We start from the raw sequence: 17,960 nt of genomic DNA, 5'->3' as shown, positions 1-17,960 counted from the left end.
CTGCTTTTTTCAATCCAGGGCCAAATTTGGATTTAGTTCTTTTCATAAAAGCTGCCAGCTTGGGAAATCATTGATGGTTAAACATAGAATCCACAGACAGCTTCAATAACAATGAACTGCAAACCCTGAATAGGCTCCTGCCTAGATATTTGTACATAAAATATAAGGAAACATAGGCAAGCAATCTACTAATGACTAGACAGAAATCAGTTCATACAACTGAGGTCTACATAAGTGTGCCAATAAATTAAATTCAAAGATACTCTCCAAAACTGCACAAATGACCAGTCACCAAATATAAGAATAAATACAGGGCTTCCCTGGTGGCGCAATGGTTGAGAGTCCGCCTGCCGATGCAGGGGACTCGGGTTCTTGCCCCGGTCCGGGAAGATCCCACATGCTGCAGAGCGGCTGGGCCCGTGAGCCATGGTCGCTGAGCCTGTGCGTCCGGAGCCTGTGCTCCACAATGGGAGAGGCCACAACAGTGAGAGGCCCGTGTACTGCAAAAAAAAAAAAAAAAAAAAAAAAAAGAATAAATACAAAGAACTTTTCTATGTGCCCCATTTGATTATTAAAAAAATAATAACCTACAATTTAATCTTTCTTGTAACCTCTGTTTTTGTCTTCCCCAAAGAATCCACCTCCAGTCTAGTAAATGCTAAAAGCACATAGTTTAACTGAAATTATGAGCAGCCGCAGAAGGCCAATTTAAACAGATGTCATAATCAAAACAAATTTTACCCCACTTACATGTATTAGTTAATAGATGTCAAAATGGCCAGCTTGACAGGAAGAGAAGAAGGAGCCAGTTCAGTTATAGATTTCATGAAACCCCCCCAAGTAGTTTCTCTTATATGCAGTCCAAAGGTGTTGCATAAGCCCCTTTCTGGCAAGTAGGGATACATCATCAATTTCTTTGACAGTTTTGGAAGTCTACTATTCAAATTGCTCTTTCAGCATTGCAGCCTCCATGGAAGCTTCCAGTATGTTAACATAATTCCAGATTCACTATTCTCAAGTGTGTTGGCATCTGAGAGCTCTCTGAAGGAGTCTCCTTGAGTAGCCAGATCTGTTTTTAAAATTTTAGAGGTTACTCCAACTTTATATTTCTCTTATATACCTACGTACCATTATACAGAGTGTCCTTGGCAACTACTCAAATTTTAAAAGGTTTTTTAAACTCCAAATGACATGATGGATTATAATAATAATGCCAACTAAATATTTATTGAGTGCCTACTCTATGCTAGGTGCTGTTCTAAGCACTTTGTATTTATTAACTTACTTTATAATCTTTATAGCAATCCTAAGAGGAAGGGACTGTATTATTTCTGCTGCTTTACTGAAGGGAAAATTGAAATACAGAAAGGTCCAGCAACTTGCTCCAAGTTGGAGGAGGCATGGGTATGGTAAAGTCAAGATTCACATTCAGGCATCTGGCTTCAGAGTCTAACTGCTTAGCCACTACAGATGCTGTCTTACTTCTTGATTATTTGAGGGTCTTCTGTGTTGGTCTTAATGATTTGGTTTCCTCTTGAGACAGTCAAGATATTGGTGGATGCATAATCCTATAAACTTCAAGTAATTGATGATTTCTTGGTTGTCCTGCCCCTAAAGGACAGGTCTCATAATCTACCAGTCAGATGGAACTGTTTTTGCAAATGGCAGGAAAAATATTTGGTTTTTTTCTGAGACACCTAAAAAGAGTTTCATTATTAAAATGAAGGGAAATATGTGTACAACTAAAATCATAAGTAAAGTGTTCTTGAATTTTCTGCTCCAAATAGTAATAGATATTTGCTTTATTTTTTTATATTGGAAAATTAAAGCTGAGAGTTAAAATCACTTTTTCCAAAATCATCTAACTAAAACTGGGAGGTACTAAAACTCAAAATAAATGACAATTATAGACAATATTCAGATAAGGCCACTCAGTGACATGTCTGGAACAAGACAGACAAGCCCATTCTCAACACCTCTCTTCTGGCTAACATGTAATTCCAACTTCATAGCAGTGACTACTCTCAACCCACTTTAATCTTCCTGCCTTCTATATTAAAAAAAAGAATAAGTAAGACCAGTTATTGAATTTCCCTAACTTTTTGACAACCTCCAATTCAAAACTGGACCTCATGTTTTTAAATCCTTCCTACAACCATGCATTACAAGCCCAAATCCTATAAGAAGTTCCTAAAAACTCTCTCTTACTGAGACAACCCCCCATCCTCCTGGAGTGCATGCCCCCCGGCTGCGGTCAGCGAAATAAATCTAGTTCAGACTACAGTTTTGTTCTTAGTGCCCTTTGGTTGATGGGCTATAAAAGTTTCTTGATTGTTTCTCTAGGTGGAAGGTGGTGCCAAAGCACACTGAAGAGCAATACTGGGGAGAAAACTAAAAATTCCATTTCAGATATGTTGAGTGCAGGATACTTTTGAGAAATTCAAGGAATATTAAAGAAACACTGGTCTAAAAGGGTCTGTAGAACAAAGGGAAAGCATGGATACAAATGTAGAAGTTATCAGCGTATAGATGGAAATTGAAGCTAGAACATGGATGAGATCACTCAGTGCAAAAAGCGTAGGGAGAAAAGAATGGAGAAACTAAAACTCCAACATGAAGTTTCTGTAGAGAAGTGTGAACAACAAATGCGGCTGCGAAAGCACATCCAGAGATAAAGCAGAAGGACCAGGAGCAGATCATCATGTGAATCAAGGAAGAGGATATTTCAAGGCCTATGGAGTAACCAATGGTTGGAAGCATTTGAAAGATCCAGTAAGAAGAGAACGGGAAAATTCCCACTGAAGTCCGTCATTGACATTTTTTGTGAAAGATTTTTCAGAATTTTGATGGAAGCAGAAGCCAGAATAAATGGCCGAGGGATAAGTATGAAGTAAGCTAAGTGAAGGAAGAAAGAAGGGTCTTCCAGGAGGAGGGACAGAGTGATAGTGCTGTAAATAGTGGTTAAATGAATGGGTTCTAGAGAGACTGATCAGAGTTCAAATCCCAGTTGTGTCCCTCACTAGCTGTGTGACCTTAGTTAGGTTAGTTAACTTATTTGTGCTTCAGTTTTTCCATCTGTCAACTGGGGGAAAAACAGTAACCACATGCAGTTATGAGCAGAAATAGATCAAGTAATAGAGATCCTTGTATATAGTAACGTCTCAATAAGGACAAGCAACAATTATTGCAAAAACATGAGACAGCATGACTCCATTAAGGGCTTGAAAGTTGTTTAATGTGAATGGTGAGTATGGAGATAAGACCAGAGAGGTTGACAGGGTCCTAGGCCTGGAAGCCGTGAATGACATGCCAAAGAGATACATTTCCTCTCAAGGCATAAAAGGTTCATTGAGGGAGTTTAGGAAGAGAGTGATGTGATTATAGTTCTATTTTAGAAAAATCGCTCTGACTGTATAGCCTACAGGATGGATTGGAGTAGAATCAAGCTGAAGGCCAGGGCAGCAGTTAGGACCTCATTTCAAAAACCTTAATGAAAAGAGATAATGCCTTGATTAGGGCAGAGGAAGTAGAAATGGAAAAGAAAAAAGTTAAGTCAAGGAGGTAAAATTATCATGACTTGGTTACTGATCCTATATTGTAGGTGAGACAGAATGAAGTCTAGGATACTCACCCTTCACCTCCCCTCAAGTTTCTAGCCTGGGTGACTAGCTGAGTAGCACAGCCATTTACTGAGGAAGAAAGTCTAAGAAGGAACAAAGGTCTAAGGGGTTGCTTATTGTTCAATTTTGGATATGCTGTGTCTGATAATACCCACATGTTGAAGATATCCAATATGCAACCTGGAACCCATAGGAAACTTTGAGCTGAAGATCTATTAATGGTTGTTTAAATCATGACCGTTCAAGGGGTTACTGAGGAAGAATATCTAGAAAGAGAAGAATATTGAAAAAAATGTCATTCAGAGAGATTATCTAGGAAAATAACATTAGTTGACAACAGACAAATGTTAAATCTTCTTGGGAATTTCTTAGAAGACAAATGATGGCAACTGCTATAGCCAGCTAACATCCAGCTTCTTTTATTCAACAGTGGAGAATTTACGATGAGACGGGGAGTGGGGACCAGGGGGAAGGCTAACCCCTGTCTCCTCCACTCAGCCTCCCAGCCTCTCCTCACGGTCCATGTGATGTGAGAAAGTAAGCATCCGGCACTGGAGAGATTGGCAAGTGGTTCCTTGAGAGTTAACCAAGCTTCAGGGTGGTAGGTGTTTGGTGAATAAGGTGATAGTATAGGGTTGTTGGTTTTCTCTAAATAAGGATTTCCAGAAGCCCATGGTGGAAAGGACCACAGCAATGGGAGAATGAGTGAGAAGGGGGAAGAACACAGTAGGTTACATGTAAGAGCATGAGCGGACAAGATGATGGGTGGTGCATGTGTTTTGTCCACTCAGGAAGGATGGCCAGGTGAAGGCATGTAGTCCAAGCAGAGGCCATGAGAGGCCTCCGATGGTCACTTTCTGTCTCTGCGCGTGATAATTACCTCATCCCAGGCAGTAGATGTTGCACACTTAGCCCAAGTCAAACCCTTTGCCTTACCTTTTTGCCTGGTGAGCTCTGCTCACGTTTCACAACCCATCTGAAATATCACCTTCTCAGGAAAAACCAGTCCTCTCATTGAGCACATAATGGATATTGGCAGGATATTAAGCAGTTAGTGGGAAAATGATCACACTAAAACAATAATAATAATAACATTGAGCCTTGAATTGGGAAGCCTATGTTCTATTCCTGGTTTTGCCACCAAGTATGTGACCCTGGGCAAGTCACTTCAGGTCTCAGTTCCTTTATTTACATAATGAGAGAGTTTATATAATGAGAGTCAATGAGAGAATTTACATAATGAGAGTCAATGAGTTCTGTGGTATTTTATAAGTAGCCCATGACACCATGGCCATCGCTAGGTTGAGGGGCAGAATGCAGACTGGGTGGGCTGCCCCAGAATGCTGGTAGGGCTGACAGAAACCCCTGCTGATAGATCAGCATTACAGATCATTCCAAAGAAAGCTATACCATAAAGCAAGCCTACTAGCAGCCTGGCTTTCCTTGGTGTGCTGCCCTCAACAGCAGAGCCTGCACAGTCTTAAAGGACCAGGACAGTTACCCTACTTTGGATTCTCTATGGGATCTGTTTAGGTTATCTCAGAATCTGCAGAATCATTCAATTATCAGTTAACTCTTAGGGAGGAGAGAAGTGAAGGAGTGAAGGGAGTGAAGGGGGAAAGACTTTGCAGAGTGGACTTCAGTGCTCTTTGCCAAACTCTTACCTTTCCTACAATTTACCCACATCACTTCTCCTTCCCTCCCTCCCACGGTCTTATTCAAAGGGATCCCTTCTCCTTTTTCTAAGGGTAGTTCTGTTATCTGTGTTCATAGGTCCAAACCTACTGCTCTAGTACAGAACAAGGGCAAATAACTAAATAATAATCATATGTTTGAGAAGGAAAAGAAAGGACAACCACCACTAGACTCTGTCCTGTATCAACATCACCCCCCTTCCTTTATATTATAAAGTTTGAAGTAAAGATCCTGATTAAGGGGAAGCCACAGCTCTATGTCTCCAGTTCCTTCCCTCATTCACTGCCAGCTCACAGCAACCAGATCCCTCCCCCAATCCCAGCAACTGGCAACCACACCACCAGATCCACAGGATACTTTCTTGACTATATTACGGTGTCTGCCATTGTTGAGGAACCCCTTCCGTAAACTTTCTAAAACTACAGATATCATTCAGCCTAAGTAACCACATTTTTCTTCTCTTTGCCCATATCTCCTGTCAAAGGGGTGAACACAGACAGCCATGTTTTATACCCAAGACTCTTAGGACCGCTGGTGATGGGAGCATGAGTACACACCTGGTCAAGGCAACCTAGATCCTTGATGTGACCTGAAGAAAGGTTAGACCTATCAGATTCTCCCTTTCTCAGGGGTTTGAAATAGACAAAAGTATGGGGTGGAAGTTGAAAAGTCATGGTATATAAAGAGATTCTAGGGGCAGTGTTTGACCATGTGAAGCCAAAGTTATGAGTGTCAGAAACTGAATGAGCAGAGAAAGAGGTCATTAGAGAGAGGAGATAAAGCCAATACACAGAAACAGGAAGGCCGTAAGATTCAGGGAGATGGAGAGAACATCTGACCCCCAAGAGTTGCTTCCCAGAAGCCAAAAGAGCCACTGCTCCTAGACTGTTCTCCTTCCACTATCTGTTCTCTCTCTGCCTTCTTTGAAGCCTCTTCTCTATTTGTCCTTTAACTATTAGTCTTTTCCATTGAAGGCTCTGTCCTTGGGCCTTTTTCATTCTACACACTTTCCATGGGACATGGTCCTGGCTTCCAAAAGGACCTGTATCTGATGATGCTCAGATCTGAATTTCTAGGCTACCTCTCTAGGCTACCTCTCTCTCCTGAGCTCTAGACCTGTTTATTCATCTGCCTGATGGACACTGCCACTCCCATGGGCATTCCACCAGCACTTCAAAATCAACATGTCTAAAATGAAACTTCCGGTCAAACCTACTCTTCCTCTAATACTCCTTTTCAGTGAAGTAAATTTTCAGCTGAAAACTATAACCGCCCTAGTGGTTATAGTTTATATATATATATATATAGTTTATAGGTTATAACCACTATAACCTCCTTCCAATCCATTGGAATGTTGTCATGTTCATTCAACCTCCTACCTTTCTCCTCACTGCCTCTCCTCTCCAGTCCCACTGCTACTAAGTTCAGAGCCTCATAACTGCCCTTTGGTTTCCTTGGCATGAGTGTCCTACCCCTGCTTATAATTCTTCTATGGCTTTCCAATTTTCCAACAGGAAAATCCAAACTCTTAAGCAGGGCATCCAAATCTTCCATGATGCTTCCCTTGCCTAGTTCATTCGTATAGTCTTTCTCTGCACTCCATCTAACCCCAGTTTCAAATGATCCAGACTTGCTGCAACTCCCACGGCATCTCAAGTGTTGCCTCCATCTGGACTTTGCTCTCACCGATCCTTCTTCCAGGAAGGCTAGCATCCCTTTCTCTTCCTGCCAACACTTTCCTGTGTTCTCCTTCAGTATTTATGAGCCTGCCCCCACATTTAAATACTCTTCTTTTATTATGCCCCAGTGATACTCCGCACAGATGACTGTGACAGCATCAATATCACTTTATCGCGCTTAATTTTAAAATGTTTGTATTCCTCTCTTTGACCTAGAAGGGCAGGAAATCTATCATTTTTACTGTTTGTCCTGTGCCTAGCAGTGAAAGCGTTCAGAGCATGCTGGCGAGGAAAGGAAGGAAATGAATACAGTGATCCTCCAGGGGGAAGGAAACTAGCCTATCCTCTGAGAGAATCAAATAATGCCCAGTAAGTGAAGCCATGAAATTTTATGGTCATAATTTAAAATGTCCTCCAAAAAGAAAAGAAACAAAAAAACAAAAAAAAAAACCCCTCTCCTACAGAGGGCAAGAAAGAGCACCATCCTCTTCCTCAGAAAGTATAATATCACTTCAGCAACTGGAAGCAGGAGCCCCTCAAAGACAGGCAGCCTGTTTCCCATAAGGATAACTGAGCAAGATGAAGCAATTTCCTCAAGTAAACAGAAACCCTCAAAAATCTAAAGATTTTTCATCTACACCCCTATCTTACCAAGATGTGTGGGTGGAATTTGCTCCATTTAGACCCTGGTAAACAAAGTGAAAAATAAAGCCCATCACAAAGGAATGGTCCCAGTGTCCCAGCAGACACAGGCAGGAAAGGCTCTGTCCCAGCTGCCAACAGTGCTGGAGAGTCAGTTGGTCCCTCACTAGCTGAGCAGCCCCTGCTGCTGGCTGGCTGAGGAAAGCCTTGAGGGAATGTCTCTTCATAATTAATCCAGGTGGGAGAAGACAGTGGACCGCTCTAGACTGGGTCCCGTGGGCTGAAGTGTTGAAGGAGAAACTGGGATGGTGAGTCTGTCCGCAGGTGTCCCTCCCATTTGTACCATGGTGTCTAAGCACGCTCTCAGGTACCACTCACTAGTCCAGGAGGGAAGGAACTGACTGAAGCCAAGGATGCACACTGAGAGAGCTCTTGGGTGGAAGAGGCGCTGAGGAAGGCACAAGAAGTGGGGAGGGTCCCTTCCGGAAGGGCTGCGTCAGCCAAGGGCTTTGCACCTAGTAACTTCTGTGGGGGGAAGAGGGAGCCTGAGAGAAAGAACTTTTGCCTGCCGGGATAAAATAGTAAATGCAAGCTGAATATTCTCATCAAGAGTGGGAAGCCGCTTGACTTCTGCATGCTGAGAAGGATTGTCTTCCGGACACATCCGGGGGAGTTGGAAGGCAGGCCGTGCATATTTCCCCCGTTGGCCATTCCTCTGCCCCAAGGCTGCAGGCAGAGGTAAGTTTCATGCTTGCACAGGTTTCCTCTGTGTGAGTCTCTTCCCATTCTGGTTAATGCTTTCTTGTTCTCTAGGTTTCCTCATATGTGTCAATTCCTGTGAGAAGCAGTGGCTGATATTCTGCCCACACCTCCACCGCCACCCAGGCGAGGAGTAAGAACGTCATCTAGGTGGCTGCCATGTGGAGAGCACACGAACAGTACGTTGCCAGGCCTACTTCCTATCTGCCTGCAATTCTGGGCCGAAATGACTCAAAGGCAGGAACCGTGAGAAACACCACTGAATCTCCAGATTCTGACATGGAGCATTGTTCAGTCTCACATGTTTAATTAAGGTTTATTGAACCTTTATAATATAAAATATGTTATATATCATAATTATATTATATATGGTATAAGATGAAATAACCCAAAGCTTGTAATATTGCAGTGTTCTAAACTGAAGCATAAAAGACACTCTGAATGGACCTCTCAGGCTGGAGGACAGCCTAAGCAGTATGTCTATGAAATGGGAATACAGAGGGCAGAGCTAAACCATTTCTATGCCAGACAGCCCTTGGGCCCCTTCTCAAGCAGTGTTTTTTAACATATAGTAAAATACATAATTTGACAAAGGAAGCAAATCATATAGAGATAGTTAACAGAGCTTTTAAAAATGATAATTTAGTAATATGTGTGTTTATTACTCATTAAATAACAAGATCAAGTAGCAGTTCTAAAAACTACTATGGGGTCTTCCCCGGTTGTCCAGTGGTTAAGAATCCACCTTCCAATGCAGGGGACGTGGGTTCGATCCCTGGTCAGGGAACTAAGATTCCACGTGCCACAGGGCAACTAAGCCCACATGCCACAACTAGAGAGCCTACGTGCCATAACTACAGAGCCCACGTGCTGTAACTACAGAGCCCACATGCTCTGGAGCCCACTCAGTCACCACAACTAGAGAGAAGCCCACGCGCCGGAACGAAGAGCCTGCGTGCTGTAAGGAATGATCCCATGTGCCGCAACTAAGACCCAACAGAGCCAAAAACAAACAAATATTTTAAAATAAATAATAAAAACTATGATTTTGAAGTAAAAATAGATGTGAGCAATATTTGAAGATATCGACCACAGCTGTAATGTGACATGAAAATATCTCACCTTCTATTGGCAAGAGCTTCAGGTACTGCCAGTCATACTGAGGTTTTTTGTCCACGTTTATAATAGAAGGAAACACTGAATTTCAATCAGAGGTTAGTGAAAATAAAGAAATAGGTTTTCTCCAAGACCCACGATCATGGATGCCCTGAATTCTATCTGTGGATCCCCTGGGTTCAGTATACCCTCTACCTGTAGAACACAGGAAAACAGACCACCTAAAATAACAACTATGAACAGCAATTCTTCCATATTTAGAGGAATGATATCTCCCCAAATCAATGTAAGCCTCTACCTACACTATATGATAAACAACTATTTCAGGAGTACTTTGGTTTATGAAGGATATCAGTATTCCTTTATATATTTAAAATGTAAAATTTTATAAGGCTTACTATAAAATTATAGTAATCAAGAGTGTGGTATTTGTTTAAAGACAGTTAAATAGGTGAATGGAACAAGCTAATGAGTTAAGAAATAGGCCCACATATATATAGGCGGTTGATTTTCAACAGAGGTGTCAAAGCTATTCAAGGGGAAAAACACTCATTTCAACAAGTGGTGCTAACAAATAATTAGGTATCAAAATGAAAAAAAAAAATCTCAACCCTTACCACGTATCACATACAAAAGGTTACTTGAAATGGATTTTAGATTTAATGTAAGAGAAAACTAAAAACCTAGAATAGAATGTAGGAGAAAATACTTTAGTTAAGGAACGGTTCCTTAGGACACAAAAAAACATAAACCATAAGCAAAAAATCTGACAAATTGGTCTTCATCAAATTTAAAATGTCTGCTCTTGAAAAGACACTTAAGAAAATGAAAAGCAGGATACAGATTGGTAAGAACTATTTGCAAAGCACGTTCCTGATAAAGAGCTTATCGGCAGAGTATGTAAATATTAAAACAAAAACTCAGCAAAAAGAGAGGCAAAAGATTTGCACAAATATTTCACCAAAGAAGATATTCAAACAGCAATGAACACATGTAAAACTATTCAACATGATTAATCAACAGGAAACGATGAATTAAAAGGAGATAATCACTACACACCCATTAGAATGGCTAAAATTAAAAGGATTGATAATACTAACTGTTGGAGACAATGTAGAACAACCCGAGCTTTAAAGATTGCTGATGGAGATGCAAATGATACGGTTATTTTGGAGAACAGATTTTTATAAAGTTAAACATACCATATGACCCGACAATTCCATAGATGTTTTCCTAGGAGAAATGGAAACAGAGGTCCATACAGCAAATGTTAATTGTTGCTTTATCCATAGTAGTCAAAACTCCATCAACAGCAGAATAGATAAAAATACTGTGGTACATTCATACAATGGAATACTTCTCAGCAACAGCTAGCAATGAACTGCTGATACCAGCAACAACATGGATGAATTTCAAAAGCATTACAGTAAGTGGCTAAGCCAAATAAGCTAGACACCTGCTGTACATGCTGTATTTATATGTCATTTATACAACATTCTAGAAAAGTCAAGACTGTAGAAACAAAACAGATCAGTCACTGGTTGCCACTGGGCTGTGGGTGAAGGGAGGAATTGCCTACAGAGGGGCATAAGGGAACTTTCTGGGGTGATGAAAATGTCCCATATGTTAATTTGGGTGGTGAACACACAACTTGCGTGTGTGTCAAAATTTATTGAACTGCACTTTAAAAGGGTGAATATTATTGCGTGTGACTTGTATCTCAATAAAACCCGACTTTTAAAAAATTCTAAAGTTTTATCAAAGAGAAATGATAAATGATACTTTGTTAGTAGAGCTAAATTGTCATGTTAAAGAATCCAAAATCAGGATTTTCCACCCAAAATGAAAGGCACTTGTCCATACTCTAAATACAGAGAGGAACAGATGTATTGGCTCAGTATCTTATTGGTTTTTTATGCCATTTGGAAATTGGATTGTTTTGACAAATTACTTGCTAGCCAGGAAAAGCATTAAGGGATTATTTGTCCACTGTGATTTCAGATTTTTCCCTAATGATAAAATCATTTGAAATAAGAGGGCAGCCAAAGTAGTTTTACTCAGGGTGATATTATTTCATACATAGACATGTCAGAAACAGCATAAGCAAGAAAAGGAGATTACTCCAATTTTTATTTTAACTTCACGTGTTATAAATAAGAGCAGCAAACAATTTCAATGCTAAATAGCACAAAATTCAGATTTCCTTTTAAGAGCTTCTCAACTTAAAGACTTGAAATCATTTATTAACGTGGGTGTTGTAAACTTCACATTGCAATTTGAATCTTCTTAATCCATTTTTTTAAAATAAATTTATTTATTTATTTTACTTTTGGCTGTGTTGGGTCTTCATTGCTGCGGGCAGGCTTTCTCTAGTTGCAGCAGGCAGGGGCTACTCTTCATTGCAGTGCACGTGCTTCTCATTGCAGTGGCTTCTCTGGTTGTGGAGCACAGGCTCTAGGCACATGGACTTCAGTAGTTGCAGCACATGGGCTCAGTAGTTGTGGCTAACGAGCTCTGGAGTGCAGGCTCAGTAGTTGTGGCGCATGGGCTTAGTTGCTCCGCGGCATGTAGGATCTTCCCGGACCAGGGATCGAACCTGTGTCCGCTGCATTGGCAGGCAGATTCTTAACCATTGTGCCACCAGGGAAGCCCTCAATCCACCTTAATACCTACTTTAATGCTATTTGAGGATACCATCAGATTATATTGTTAATTTTACTTGTTTATGGGCTCTAATGTCTTCCTACTGTTCTATAGAACGTTTTGCTTTAATAGAATTCTATGTATTTCAAGAATTTCTTTGCAGATAAGTGGTGTGTCCTTCAATAAAGCAAAGAAAAACTTTTAAATCTTCATTAAAGCAATATTCTTCATTTATTTGTTCATAGAACATTATCTTCCTTATCTAAAAGAGCTCTTTTCTCAACTACAGTTCATAGGATGAAGAACCGCCACTTATTTTAAATGAGCTTCTGTGTAACTATCAAATTAAATGAATTAATATTTACCTTTGTGCTTTTTAAAAGTATTGTCATAACATTGGTTGTTTTAATGAACTAACGGTAGGTAGTTTAGTTTATTTTTATATTCTTTTTTTTTTTGCCAGAAAGACTAAACTGCTAGATTAGTGCATATTTTTATATTTTTCTGCAGATATACTTGATCTCTGAGTAATTATTTGCTGTATTCACATGAGGTTTATTCTTTTGTATCTCTAGGTCTGCTGCCATCTAACACACTAGCTGCTAGCCACATGGGATTATTTAAATCAGTTAAAATGAAATGAAATAAAATTAAAAATTCAGTTCCGCACTCACACCAGACAAATTTCATGTGCTCACCAGCCACATGTGGTCCGTGGCTATCCTATGGAGCATTCCCATCATCACAACAGTTCTAGTGAACGGTGCTGGTCCAGATCAGGGTCAGAAAACTTTCTTCTCGTAGGGCCGGATAGTAAATATTGTAGAGTTTATGGGCCAACAGGCAAAACCGAGGTTACTGTTTAGGCACTTATATAACCATTTGAAAAGTAGATTTATTTAAAAATGGAAAAAAACCTCCTTAACTTGCAGGCAGTGAAAAGCAGGCAATGGGCTGGAGTTGAGCCATAGTTTGCCTAGCGCTGGTGCCAGTCATTAAGCACTGGTGCCTTTATCCATTAAGAACATCTTTTTTGAACAGATCTATGTTTTAAGCGCTGGACTAAATATTAAGTTTAGCATTGTGAACAAGAAACATAGTCTCAGCTCTCAAAGAGTCCAGAACGTAACAGGAAAGGCACTACAACAAAAATTACACAATTAATTAGTGAATTATTATAATTTAACAAATAAAATGAAGGAGCTAAACAGGATTTTATGAAAGGAAGTAACAGGGGAACATAAACTGGTGTAAAAGATTGAGTTGATTCTAAAAATTATCTGCAGCTAACATTATATTTTTAATGTATAGCAACTATTTAAACTTTCCAGCTGACCCATGTGAAGAAAGTACTGTAAAAATTAATAAATCTAGATAATATCTCTAAGTGGGCTGATGTTCAAATATATTAATTCTTACATACCATCTGTTTTATATGTGAATGATAGAAATTATATTTGCTAATATCACATTTACTGATGTTTGGTATTTTATTTTCCTCTACTAGCACCTTTTATTAGAATAAAAGTGTATAAATTAAATGCTTCCTTGTAACTAGAAAAACTTGCCATGGACTAACTCCCCAAATGGCCCCAATTTTCTATTAATTATTTATATCAAAATTCAAATTGAACCCGTTGTTAAAGAAAACAGTGTGATGCATATAAACCTAGGCTACTTTGACAGATATTTTTTTAGAACGTATGACTTCTTTTCATTTGTGAGAACTCAGTATACATAATCAGCACAGCAAAACAAAATAAAAATATACACTATACTGTCTTCCCATATAACGGCAGTGTTTCTCAAGATTATATTTGATTTTCTGAGGTCTTTATGGCACTTTGCAGTTCTTTTAAATGTGGCCTTTTTTACGGTGGTGTCAAGAGCTTGCTGTAAATCTAAATATTTAATCACTGAGCACGTGAGAGTCGAGTGAGCAGAAGCCATTCTAAATTGAGCACACACCTTGAATGACAAATAGGCCAAACTGAAATTGTTCGTAGACTAAATCATGTGCCTTATATCTGCTTCGCTTCAATAAACAAACCCCAAACTTAAATGCAGCTGATTATACATCAAGATGAGGACAAAATAAAGGGGATGAAATATTTCCTAAAACTCCATTTTCATGACATGGAGTTTAATTCTTCAGTTTCACTAAAATTAACAGATCCTGCCGACTCAGTTTTAAGCTGTTCTTTTATGATGACAAATGATGTACAGCAAGAAACTAGAATTTGACCTTCCCTTCGCAGCTTCTTAGAACAGTGCATATTAGAATAATGCCAAGAATAGTGGGGCTTAAAAACAAATTTAAAAATCGTGACTGAATCCATCAAGAAAAGATTCCATATGTGACTCACTAGCTGCAGCGCTGCTTTTCTCTCACCTTTGCACAATTTCAGCACAGAGCTGCTCTGTTATTCTGTAACGCACTTCATGCAAAAATTAAGGATTCTGGCTCCCTCAAGGCAAATGTCCTCAACTCATGTTTACTGAGTGAGAAGAGTCATATCTATTTAACTCAGAGTGTTGAAGGCCTAGCACAGAAATCAGGTCTTAATGTCATCGGGGATGGAGTCAAATTGACAACTGGCACACATTTTCCTCGTGAACCATGGAACTTCTAGGCACCCAATGGTAAATCTGTAGATGAGCTCACCCTGTGCTTCCATCTGAGGTTCCTTCAGTCTCCAGGAAGGAGCTTTGCTCTGGTTCACTACACAACACCATCACTGCTGAACCCGGTGCCCTTCTGCTGGTTCCCGTTTGCTTGAACTTTTGACACAGGAATTGGTGCTGGTGCAGAGGTGGACAGGCGTCATAATCGGCTGCTGGAGTCATAGGAGGTGATGAAGTAGGAGGAATCGGCCGTCTCAGATCTGCTCCACCCTTCATTTCTGTATAGAATCTGTGTCAGCTGGATCCCGATGTCCCAATCCTGATTCTTGAGATCTCAACCGTATCAAAACGTCTTTGGGCACAACTCAGGTTCTCTACTTGCATTTCAAATGTTCCACTGTTATCATCTATCTCTGAAGACCCTCCATGTTTCCCTTTGATTCCTCAAGCCCCAGAAGAAAGCTGAAAGATTTGCTAGGATCTCTTTCCCCCAGTAGAAGCTCTGTGGCTCAGCCAAGATCAATGCTCAGACCTTAAAGAAAATGATGGCCAACAGCTGCCAGCTTATTTCAGGAAGTGATTGTCCTCTTTCTGGAATTTTTGTTTATGCCATTTCCTTACTTTCTGATATCTTTTAAAATATGTGCGCTTTTTTTGTAGTTTATTTGCCCTTTTTTTGGTGGTTGCAGTAAAAGTGTTGGCTTGCTATGACCTACTACATCCTGCCCAAAAGCAGACCTATTCAAGTTACTTTTAAGATGCTGGTATATGTCTACTCGACCTCATTAACACCTCTGTTCTGTACAGCAAAGGGGAAACCTGTGACAAGGTAGCTTCTTTGGTGAAGGGATAGAAATGAGTATAAAAGAATGCTTTAGGGCTTCCCTGGTGGCGCAGTGGTTGAGGGTCCGCCTGCCGATGCAGGGGACGCGGGTTTGTGCCCCGGTCCGGGAGGATCCCACGTGCCGCGGAGCGGCTGGGTCCGGAGCCATGGCCGCTGGGCCTGCGCGTCCGGAGCCTGTGCTCCGCAACGGGAGAGGCCACAGTAGTGAGAGGCCCGCGTACTGCAAAAAAAAAAAAAAAATATGCTTTATAGAGTCTGGAAACAAACTCTAATCCTTTTCATTGGTATATATTTTAAAAGATACAACCAAGAGACATAAAACTGTTTAAAAAAATCAAAAACACACAAAAGAGCCAAAGTTGGGCGTTGTTCAATTACAATGACCTATCTTTTTTAACACAGGAATTCCTAATGTCTATTTAAATATAATTAATATATTGTATTAATATATTTTATTATATATATTTTTATTAATAGAATGTTTAGGAACTCACTTCCCACACTCATTTCTGTCCTTTCATACTTGGAGTAGCAGACTGTCAACTGAGGAAAAGATGGAAGTATGTTACCTGTGTTCACACATCCCCACCCGTCCCCTGACATATACATACACCACCCACATGTGCGTACACAGATGGCACTAATGGCAAGTAAATTTTATCAGCCTACCCTATTCTGCTGTTTGCTTAAAGGGCACAGATTAATACTCTTACCAGTTGTTTTGTGGTTTTTTTTTTCAAGTAAGCCTTTTATTTTGGAATAATTTTAGGTTTACAGAAAAGTTGCAAAAATGAAGTTCCCATATACCTCTCACCCAGTTTCCTCTAATGTTAATATCTTACATTCAGACCATGCATTTGTCAAAACCAAGAAGCCAACATTGGTACATTAGTATTAACTCCAGACTTTATCCAGATTTCAATAGTTTTCCACTAATGTCTTTTTGTTTCATGATCTAATCCAAGATTACCATATTGTGTTAAGTGTTTTGTAATTGTTTTTTCAATTGATGTTTTGTAAAGTTTCGCATTTTCTTAATTCAGTGTGCTGTTTGTGCTTCTATATAATCCTTTAGTTTTCATTTGGGAATTGTTTTGAGTGCCAAAGTGTCATGTTTTTCATACTCCAAACTCCTAGGTAGGCCTCTGAAGACAATTTGTCCTTTATTTATGACACTATATATTAAAGTAACTGAAAATATTCAAAATAATGCTTACTTTGTGCAGAGTCCATGAACTCCAACTGGAACACATAAACGTCAAATTTGAGCAATAAATTTTGATTGATTTTGAAATTCCATTTAAGGCACTATTTTTCTGTGTAGAATCTCATGGAAAATATTTTAAAATATTGTTTTATAAAAAATTGTTTCCTATGGGATCTGAAAGTTCTTTAGATAGATTTTTCATAGAATGTCTAAACGATTTAAATACCATTTCAGATTGTCAGAGTGACGGATGTTTTTAAATTATTTTATTAACAGTGATTTATCACTCAAGTTTACAGTACTCTGAACATCATTTTTTTTGCTTCAACTGAACAACTGACATTTTTCTGTTTTGTTCTTTTCCTTGTTGTGTACTCTACTCTGGAGCACTTTCAAATTTCAAAAAAGAGCTTTTATTTGGGGGCCATCAGTGAATGGGCATGAGCCATTGTATTCAGTGAAATAAGCATTGTGTGATTGAAGAATAACTAAGGGGATGGATCATGGTTCCATTAAAAGCACCAAGATACTCCTGGAAAAGCTATGAAAATATGCTCTTCCATTAAGGAAAAGCACTTATCAATGCTGCCAGTCCTGGTAAAGATTGTCTGCTAACATAAAGCAGACATTTCTTGTAACATACATGAGGAGGGCATTAGGCTTGATCACCGCATAAGTATCTGACAGGTAGGACTCGGACATCTGAAGGTAACTTTGTAGCTCTCATCAACTACAGTTGACTGCAAAACTTGGCACCAGTTCAAGGGGGCAGCCATGCTCTGATTAAAGGTCTGGGCCTACAGATCCGTTTGGAAAGGTTTCGCATTAAGATGATTTAGCCTAAAGAGAAAATTACTAAAGCATGGGTCCCACACTGGTGACTTGAAATCTTGTTTGGCCCAGACAGTGTGTTTTCTTTGTTTGTTTTTAATATTTGAATTAATTGCTGAACTCTGAAATGTTGGGAGGTCACACTACCAAATCTGGATTGCCCTCATTTCTACATGTCAGTAAGAAGCTAGAGGTGACAAGCAGGCCCTTTCTCGATGGGGCACTTCCTCCCCAGCCACACACAGTCCTCACCACACGTGATTGTTTCCTAGCCCTTCAACTGCCAGTTACCATCACTC

At 39.8% G+C, this 17,960-nt stretch overlaps 1 protein-coding gene across 5 annotated transcripts in view; it reads left to right on the top strand.

The window, feature by feature from the left end:
- METTL25 (methyltransferase like 25) overlaps positions 1 to 11,915 on the top strand; it is a 124,743-nt gene extending 112,828 nt beyond the window's left edge. For 2 of the 5 annotated variants that reach the window (XR_004351733.1, XR_004351736.1), the window contains one exon: positions 5,800 to 11,915. The gene's annotated coding sequence lies outside the window, so the exon portion shown is untranslated. The remainder of the gene's footprint in view (positions 1 to 5,799) is intronic. The other 3 variants (XR_004351735.1, XR_004351734.1, XM_032645253.1) reach the window with 3 other exon arrangements.
- The last annotated feature ends 6,045 nt before the right edge of the window (positions 11,916 to 17,960 follow it).

The sequence above is a fragment of the Phocoena sinus genome, chromosome 10 (genome assembly GCF_008692025.1).
Source record: "Phocoena sinus isolate mPhoSin1 chromosome 10, mPhoSin1.pri, whole genome shotgun sequence".
NCBI lineage: Eukaryota > Metazoa > Chordata > Mammalia > Artiodactyla > Phocoenidae > Phocoena > Phocoena sinus.
Note: the sequence above shows the minus strand (reverse complement) of the source record. Positions and strands in the feature narration are given on the sequence as shown.